The 7,230-nt window shown below is 44.1% G+C and overlaps 1 long non-coding RNA gene across 1 annotated transcript; it reads right to left on the bottom strand.

The window, feature by feature from the left end:
• Positions 1-3,984: 3,984 nt before the first annotated feature.
• Positions 3,985-4,998, bottom strand: LOC138421717 (uncharacterized). Its single transcript, XR_011249607.1, has 2 exons — positions 4,788-4,998; positions 3,985-4,652 (listed from the first exon to the last, which is right to left on the bottom strand). It is a non-coding gene; the product is annotated as an uncharacterized lncRNA (long non-coding RNA).
• Between the last annotated feature and the right edge of the window lie 2,232 nt (positions 4,999-7,230).

Raw genomic sequence — 7,230 nt, 5'->3', positions numbered from 1 at the left:
TAAATACTAAGCTAAACTAGTAAATATCCACACTTAGATTCATCCAAGTAAAACTGCATAATACCAGTGATAAGAAACTTTTAGTATTCAGAACAACAACAACAACAAAATAGATGGCCTACAAAGTAACAACAAGACTAAAGCAGACTTCTCAACAGGAAAAAAACAGACCTCAAAATAACAGAAAGTGCTGAGGAAAACTATCTGCTAATATCATTCAAGAGGGTGGACAAAACAAAATGTGTGTTTTCAAACAGCCCCTAAAAGAACTACTAAAGAATGTACTTTAGAAAATTTAGTAGAAAAGAAACATGTGGAGATCAAAAACCAGTATGGATCAAAGAACTTGGTAAGTATGTTGGTAAATACTCATTCACTATCTGAAATAAAGGTAATAATAATGACTACTGAAGAGAGGAATTCAAATGAAGTAAAACTAAGATACTTAAAAAATAGGAGATAGAGAAGGTGATTTAAATTACAGAATTCTAAAGTCATTATTTTGCTCAGAAATAGGGTAGACATATCAACTTTGACTTTTTAGAGTATTTTTTTAAATGTAAGAGTAATTGCTATAAAATTACAATCTCTAATTTCAAAGGGAGAGAACTTCAAAATCATGATTTTAGAGTAAACATAGGAATGACTGTGACTAATTGTAGATGTAAGTAATTTCTCTAGAGAAAAGAAAGGATCCAAAGGAAATATGACAATGTTAGTATTTGTTAGTACCTATCATTTTCTATATTTTTTAAATCCTTTGCAATTAATTTTTTTAAAAAGAAGCTTCTGGTGCTGAACACATATCAAGCCACAATCACTGAACCTTCACTAAATGAAGAAGCTGAGGCAGCAAAGCTCATACTTGTCTAGGTAAGACCTCGCCTCCTGCAGAAGCAGAAGTAGACAGAATGTTCCTTTCTCTTTCTGTAAGTAGTGTCCCTGTAAGGCATCTGAACTTTGAGCACGAGCCAGTTTCATAACTGCAGTCATAGCCTGTCTCCCCAGGTCACAGTGAGCTCCATGTCCTGCTATGTGATGCTTCTGGAGGAGTAACCTTAGTAGTCGTTCAAAGTCCTTTCCAAGTCTCTGTCAGTCTATGTTCATCATTTTCAATCTTCATAAACTTATACAGGGTGTGGTCTGCATGACCACAGTCAAGTTTTACAGCTACAGTAAAGATATTATCTGGCCTTCCCTGGTGGCTCAGTTGATAAAGAATCCACCTACCAATGCAGGTGACTCGGTTTCAATCCCTGGGTCAGGAAGGTCCCCTGGAGAAGGGAATGGCAACCCACTCCAGTATTCTTGCCCGGAAAATTCCAGGGAGAGAGGAGCCTGGTGGGCTACAGTCCATGGGGTCACAAAGAGTCAGACATGACTGAGTGACTAACACTTTTACTAGCAGTCTAATCCCTTCAATATACAAAAAAGTAAGGTCTAGAAAAATCAGTTTTCTTGCCCTGTAAATCAGAAAACTGAAAGTCAGATTTCAGACCTGTCACTAGCACCATTCTATAAGATAATGCCTACATTCCTAAGCTATTACAGAATGAAGTATATTATCTGTGAAGATCCTGAAAGTATCATGATTTATAGCCACCTGATAACCCCAGTGGAACAGCATAAGTACGATGCTTCTGACATTCAAGGCCACGCCCCTTGGATATTCATGTCTAGCTTGTGCTTATCCAGTGCAGCTGTGCACCTGGGATCTTCAGAGATCAGCTCTCTTGCGTGACTCCAAGTTGTGAAGAATTTGAAGGCATGTTTATTGACAATACAACCTTAACAAGAGTCACAATATCGATAAGATGGAATGATCTTATCACACCTCACTGGAATGATCAAAACTGCCCAGGTCATCTGCTATTGAAAGAACCACTACCCTGGAGAGGACTCTGAGAAGTCACAGAAGGACACCTAGATCTAAATATAGCACTTCTCAAACTTTAATGTGTACATGAAGCATGCAGGAGTCTTATTAAACTACAGATTCTGGTTGAGTAGGCTGGGGAGGGGAAGGCCTGAAATTCTGTATTTCTAACAAACCTCCAGGTGGTACCCATAGTGCTGGTCTCATGAGTATACTTCAAGCAGCAAGGCTTCTCTCTGTGCACAAAACTGTCTCAGAGTCTGTGATGAGAAGACTGTGTTTCTTTAAGGCAGGACTTTGGTGACTGGGGAGGGTATGAGGCAGGTGAGTTGTTTGAGCAGAACCACAGAGCTAGTCATGTGCTGCAAGAATTATGGCTTTGCAGTCAACACATGACCATTCATGATTAGTGAAACTGAAAGAGACATTTCCTGAAGGCTTCAGGGAGAGAGATGGTTCCTATTTTTTGAGAGAGAAGTTTTAAAGTTACTCTTGATGGTTTCATTCACCTTTCAACCAAGATGGAGTAGCCAAGACCTGTACCTTCCTGCTGGAATTACTGGGAAAAAAGAGAAAGAAATAGGGTGAAAACTTATAAAACAATGATTTTCAGACACTGGGCATCAAGCTGTGCAGGAGAGTAGTCCCTGAGAAATGGGAAAAACTGAAAAACATAAAACAGTATCAGTGAGCTATGGAACAACTTCAGGCAACTTAATTATATGTTATTGGATTAACTGGGGTGAGTGTGGCGATAAAAGATTGGAAAAGATAATGGTTGAAATTCTCCAAATCTTAAATTTTTTAAAAAATTTAATCTCCAAATTAAAAAAAAAATCAGAAACTTAAGATTTAAGAATCTCCACAGAGACCCAGGTTCGATCCCTGGGTCAGGAAGATCCCCTGGAGAAGGAAATGGCAAGCCGCTCCAGTATTCTTGCCTGGAGAATCTCATGGACAGAGGAGACTGGTGGACTACAGTAGTACATGGGGTCGCAAGACTCGGACACGACGTAGCGAATAAACCACCACCACTTGTCCCCAAGCACAAGAAAAAAAGGAGAAGAGAAAGACCATATCATTATAGTAGGGATAATTTAAGTAGGTGGTGGAAATCTGTAAAATATTTTCCCTTAAAAGAAGTCTGTATGTTAATTAGTTTTGAAGAACCTGTTTTAAATGAATTGCTGTTCTCCTTTAAGTCAGTACTGCAATGATGATAATTTGGTTTCTGTTTCTCAAAACTAGCTTGGATAAATGAATAGATCTCATTGTTCTTATGTATTACTCATCTTGTTCACATGTTCAGGCCAGACCAAGCTCAAAGGGCAGCTACAGATTCCGTGCCCATTATCTGTTTCACCATAGTTATACACCCACTCTCAGCATGCTGACTCTCGTTACTTGCTAAGGAACCTCAGGTTCATGAACTCTTTCCTCGGGAACGTGGAACACCTCGTTCCTGTCAAGTCCCTGGTGACAAGGAGGAGCCACAGCTTTCCTCACAGGGAGCAGCCAGGACGGAAGCGAAGCAGAGCCCTCACCAGCCCGAGAACCCGGCCGACACCCCTCCTGTCCCTGGTCGTGCTGGTGTGTCTGCTGAACAGCATGTACACTGTTGTCACCTCCTGGGACTCCCCTCCCCACCCTCCCAGCTGGATCACTTCTCTATTGTGCACATTTAAAAAGCTCAGTCGGGTGAATGGAAATAGCAGCTCCTGAGAACAAAATCAACTAGAACAGCCTGTTTTCCAAACTGAACTTTCTGCTCTTTTGGTCTCAATTGCTGTTCAGAAAGGAATTCACAATCGCCACCTCTGTCCGATTTTTGCTTTGCAGAGGAGCCCACAGAATTCACTGAAACCTTCCCACTTTCCCAGACGCTCAGGCCAGCTCAGCCATGGGAAGAATGTTGCCAAAATATGTGTCCTTTTTCCTTTTCATTAAAGAACTGGTGCTCAGGGTCAGCTAGCAAAATGACTTAGTTTGAAATTCTTCCAAAAATCACATCAGAATCACGGAATCTCGGAGTCTTTTTCAGATGTTTTGGCCACGTGTTTGCTGGCATTTAGAAACATCAACAGATCTTCTCTGACCAAAACCAATTCTTTTCATCCCTCTAACTAAGAATTTATTTCCATTTTTTCCCAACAATCCCAGTGGAACTTCAATTTGAGACTGAGCTACAATATTTAGGATGAAATTTCTTGGCCACTATTGGTCAGCAGGTGCTCCCTCAGTGGGCTCAGGGAACCAGCAACCCCCTGGGGCTTCTTGGGATCTGCCTTCAGCCAGTCACTGCAGGAGAGGGGTCACCAGTGCTTGGGCAACAGGGGTCCTGCCATACCCATCCCCACTTCTACTCTCTGATGGAGACTAACTGAGATGGGAAAGGAATCATCTAATGCAGGAGCCTGTGCATATAGTTTATATTCATCTTCAGTGTTCAGAATGATACACACACACAGCATGTTTGCCAAACCCATAAGGCTGCAGCTCAGGTTTCACTATTTAAGGAGCAGATGTCATGTACTATTTTGCTTCGTGGTTTATCATATTTTGCACAGTTGCAGCCGTTTTGCCTCCTCTGAGATGACAGAACATCTTGAGCTGGTACGACACATGGGTGGGGGTGCCGTGGGAGTCTGTCTCTTCTCCTTACTACTATGTTATTGAAGACAGCTTTTAATGCTATTAGTAAAACAGTCTTTACTGACAAGGAGAACAGGTCGCTGAATATTGAAGGATCAGGGGTCTGCTTTTCCCTGGCAGGACTCTGTCAGAAAAACAGACAAGAAGGCATCAATTAGCAATGTGGGTTTTGGTCCAGAGGCTACTGGTGCATAGAAGTTGAACTATGTGTGAGGATTCCAGCTTCTAGATTGTTTCTGAGCTGTCATTTGATTTTCACCTGGACATGATTCTAAGCCAGCGCTTGTCTTCATCACACTGTTCTGGAGTTGCTACCGACTTGTGTTCTAGAACAGGGCTGCGGCTCACCCATTTTCTATATGCAGCACCTCACAGGGTGCCTGGCACAGTGCAGGGCACTGTCAGGGGTGACAGGTCAACTCCCCACCCATCCCCGCCTTGCTCTGTGCCTGCACCAGGAGGGGTTCCTTGCCTCCGGCTTCTGGATGGATTCCACCCCTGGAGCACACTGGCAGGAAATGGGAGGGAAGAAGGGAAGGGGAGGAGCAGAAATCAGAGCCCCTTCCAGCTTGGCTTTGGTCCAGCAGCGGCTGCGTCCCTCTGCTGAAGCCATGTGAGCCGCTTCCCCTTTGGCTGCAGCTCTCACTAAATCTCAGCAGCTCTCACCAATGATTACGCCCTCCTTTCACTCTGCAGGCCCAGGGTGAAGGCTCCCTCTGCTCCTAGACTCACTAGCATAAGGGGTCTGGGAGGCCCTACCCATACACTATTTGCAAAGTCGGGAGTCAGTGAGTTCTCACACGCTGAGTGAATGTGAAGAAATTTCTAGAAGCACTCCAAACAGTACTCCCAAAGTCCACTGGGGAAACTGGGGCTGAGAGAAACAGGCAGAACTTTAATCCCTGATCTTATTTCCTTTCTACGTATTTTACATATTGGATTTCCAGGTAAGATTATAACAAATGACTTAATTTTTAATTTAAAAACAGTTGAAAACCATGGATGTATTATGGAATGTAAATGGATTGACATTAGGGTTCTCGTCTTTCTGGTTCACTGAGAACCCCCAAAGTTTGGAGGAGGGTGGGCACGGAGTAGGCTTTTGATAAATATCTGTTGAGAAAAACATAAATGAATAATCTATTAGCCCACTGAATCCTCACAACAGCCGTATATGAAAAACAAGGTGGGTATGTTCTCCCACACTTTCCTAGGAGGAAACCCAGCCTCAGAGACTTGACCAAAGGCAGGTCATCCATGCCCACCAGGAGCTTGGTCTTGGTGGTTTATTAGGAGTAAATGTACCTGCGTGTGGGGGCTGCAGTGTGTTCACATCCTTTCTCTCACCCATATTAAAAGGTGCTCAGAAATGAATAAACAGCAAAGATGACTGAGAAAATTCAAGTATTTCATGTTATGGAAGACTAACAAATCTTAAGTCAGTACCTTGGTATAACATTAAAATCAAAAGTCTTTCTACTGACTTGAAGGCACCCTTGTGGGCAGGTGTCACCCCCTTCACCAGGCCTGGGACACGGGTCCCCTAACTGCAGTGACCTCTTTTTCCAGATCCTATACGTCTGACTGATGTCTTCTTTTCTTCCACACCCTTTCTTCTACCCTCAGATTCCCAAATATTTAAGATCCTCAGAATATCCCCTCCCTACCCCAGTGAGAAGTGCAGAGCTTCCAGCTCCTCCAGGGCATCACCCTGCCTTTTCCCATGTCTTCTTTCTCAGGCCACAGGGGAGAAAGAGGAGCCCAGCGGCCAGAGAGAACAGGAAGTGGAGGGGCATGGATCTCAGTCTGCGGCAGAAAGAAACCAGGCGTCCATCCAGGGAAGGCAATCTCAGTGGGCAGACCATCACGCTGTTACTTTAAGACCCCTCAGGGTCTGGGCCACCTGCCTCAGGTATAAGCCAAAAGAGAGCTGAGAAGGGGTGGGGAGTTGCGAGCATTCCTGGGTCTCCGATCTCTTCCCCACCTGGAGGGCTCTCCTGAAGCCCAGGATTCACTTTACTCAACCTGAAGCAGGAGGAGGCTATCTGGTGTGTGATTTCAGAGGAATCAGAAAATCCTCCCAGCCAGAAACCCCAGCTTGAGGTTTCTTTTGTGTTAATCACCTTCCTTTACAAAGTCTATTACTGAAGAGGAGAACGAAATTAGCAGGCAATCCCACAGTGCTGCACTGGCAAGAGAGCAGACAGAGGAGGGCTTTGAACATGCTGGAAAACTGGGGCTTTGGGTGCCTTGTTCAAGAGGAAAAGAATGCTGGTCCGATTAGCAATAGCATATGCTAACATTCAGGTTTCCCAGGTGGCACCAGCGGTAAAGAACCTGCCTGCCAATGCAGGAGACGTTAAGAGATGGGGTTCCATCCCTGGGTCAGGAAGATCCCCTGGAGGAGGACACGGCAACCCACTCCTGGAGAATGGCATGGACAGAGGAGCCTGGTGGGGCTACAGTTCATGGAGTTGCAGAGAGTCGGACACTACTGAAGTGACTTAGCATGCACGCACATGCTAACATCCCTCTAAAAACACTGACAGGAAAAACCGGAAATCTCTCAAGCTACTCCGTGATTCACCCAGAGTAAAACAAAACACAACTCGGCCAACACAGCAGCCTGACTGGGATGACTTATTTCATCATGTCTCTTCCTTCCTAATGGCTGGCTGATACTCATCCTCCAACTTGGGGCT

Source organism: Ovis canadensis, chromosome 16 (assembly GCF_042477335.2).
Source record: "Ovis canadensis isolate MfBH-ARS-UI-01 breed Bighorn chromosome 16, ARS-UI_OviCan_v2, whole genome shotgun sequence".
Taxonomy (NCBI): domain Eukaryota; kingdom Metazoa; phylum Chordata; class Mammalia; order Artiodactyla; family Bovidae; genus Ovis; species Ovis canadensis.
Note: the sequence above shows the minus strand (reverse complement) of the source record. Positions and strands in the feature narration are given on the sequence as shown.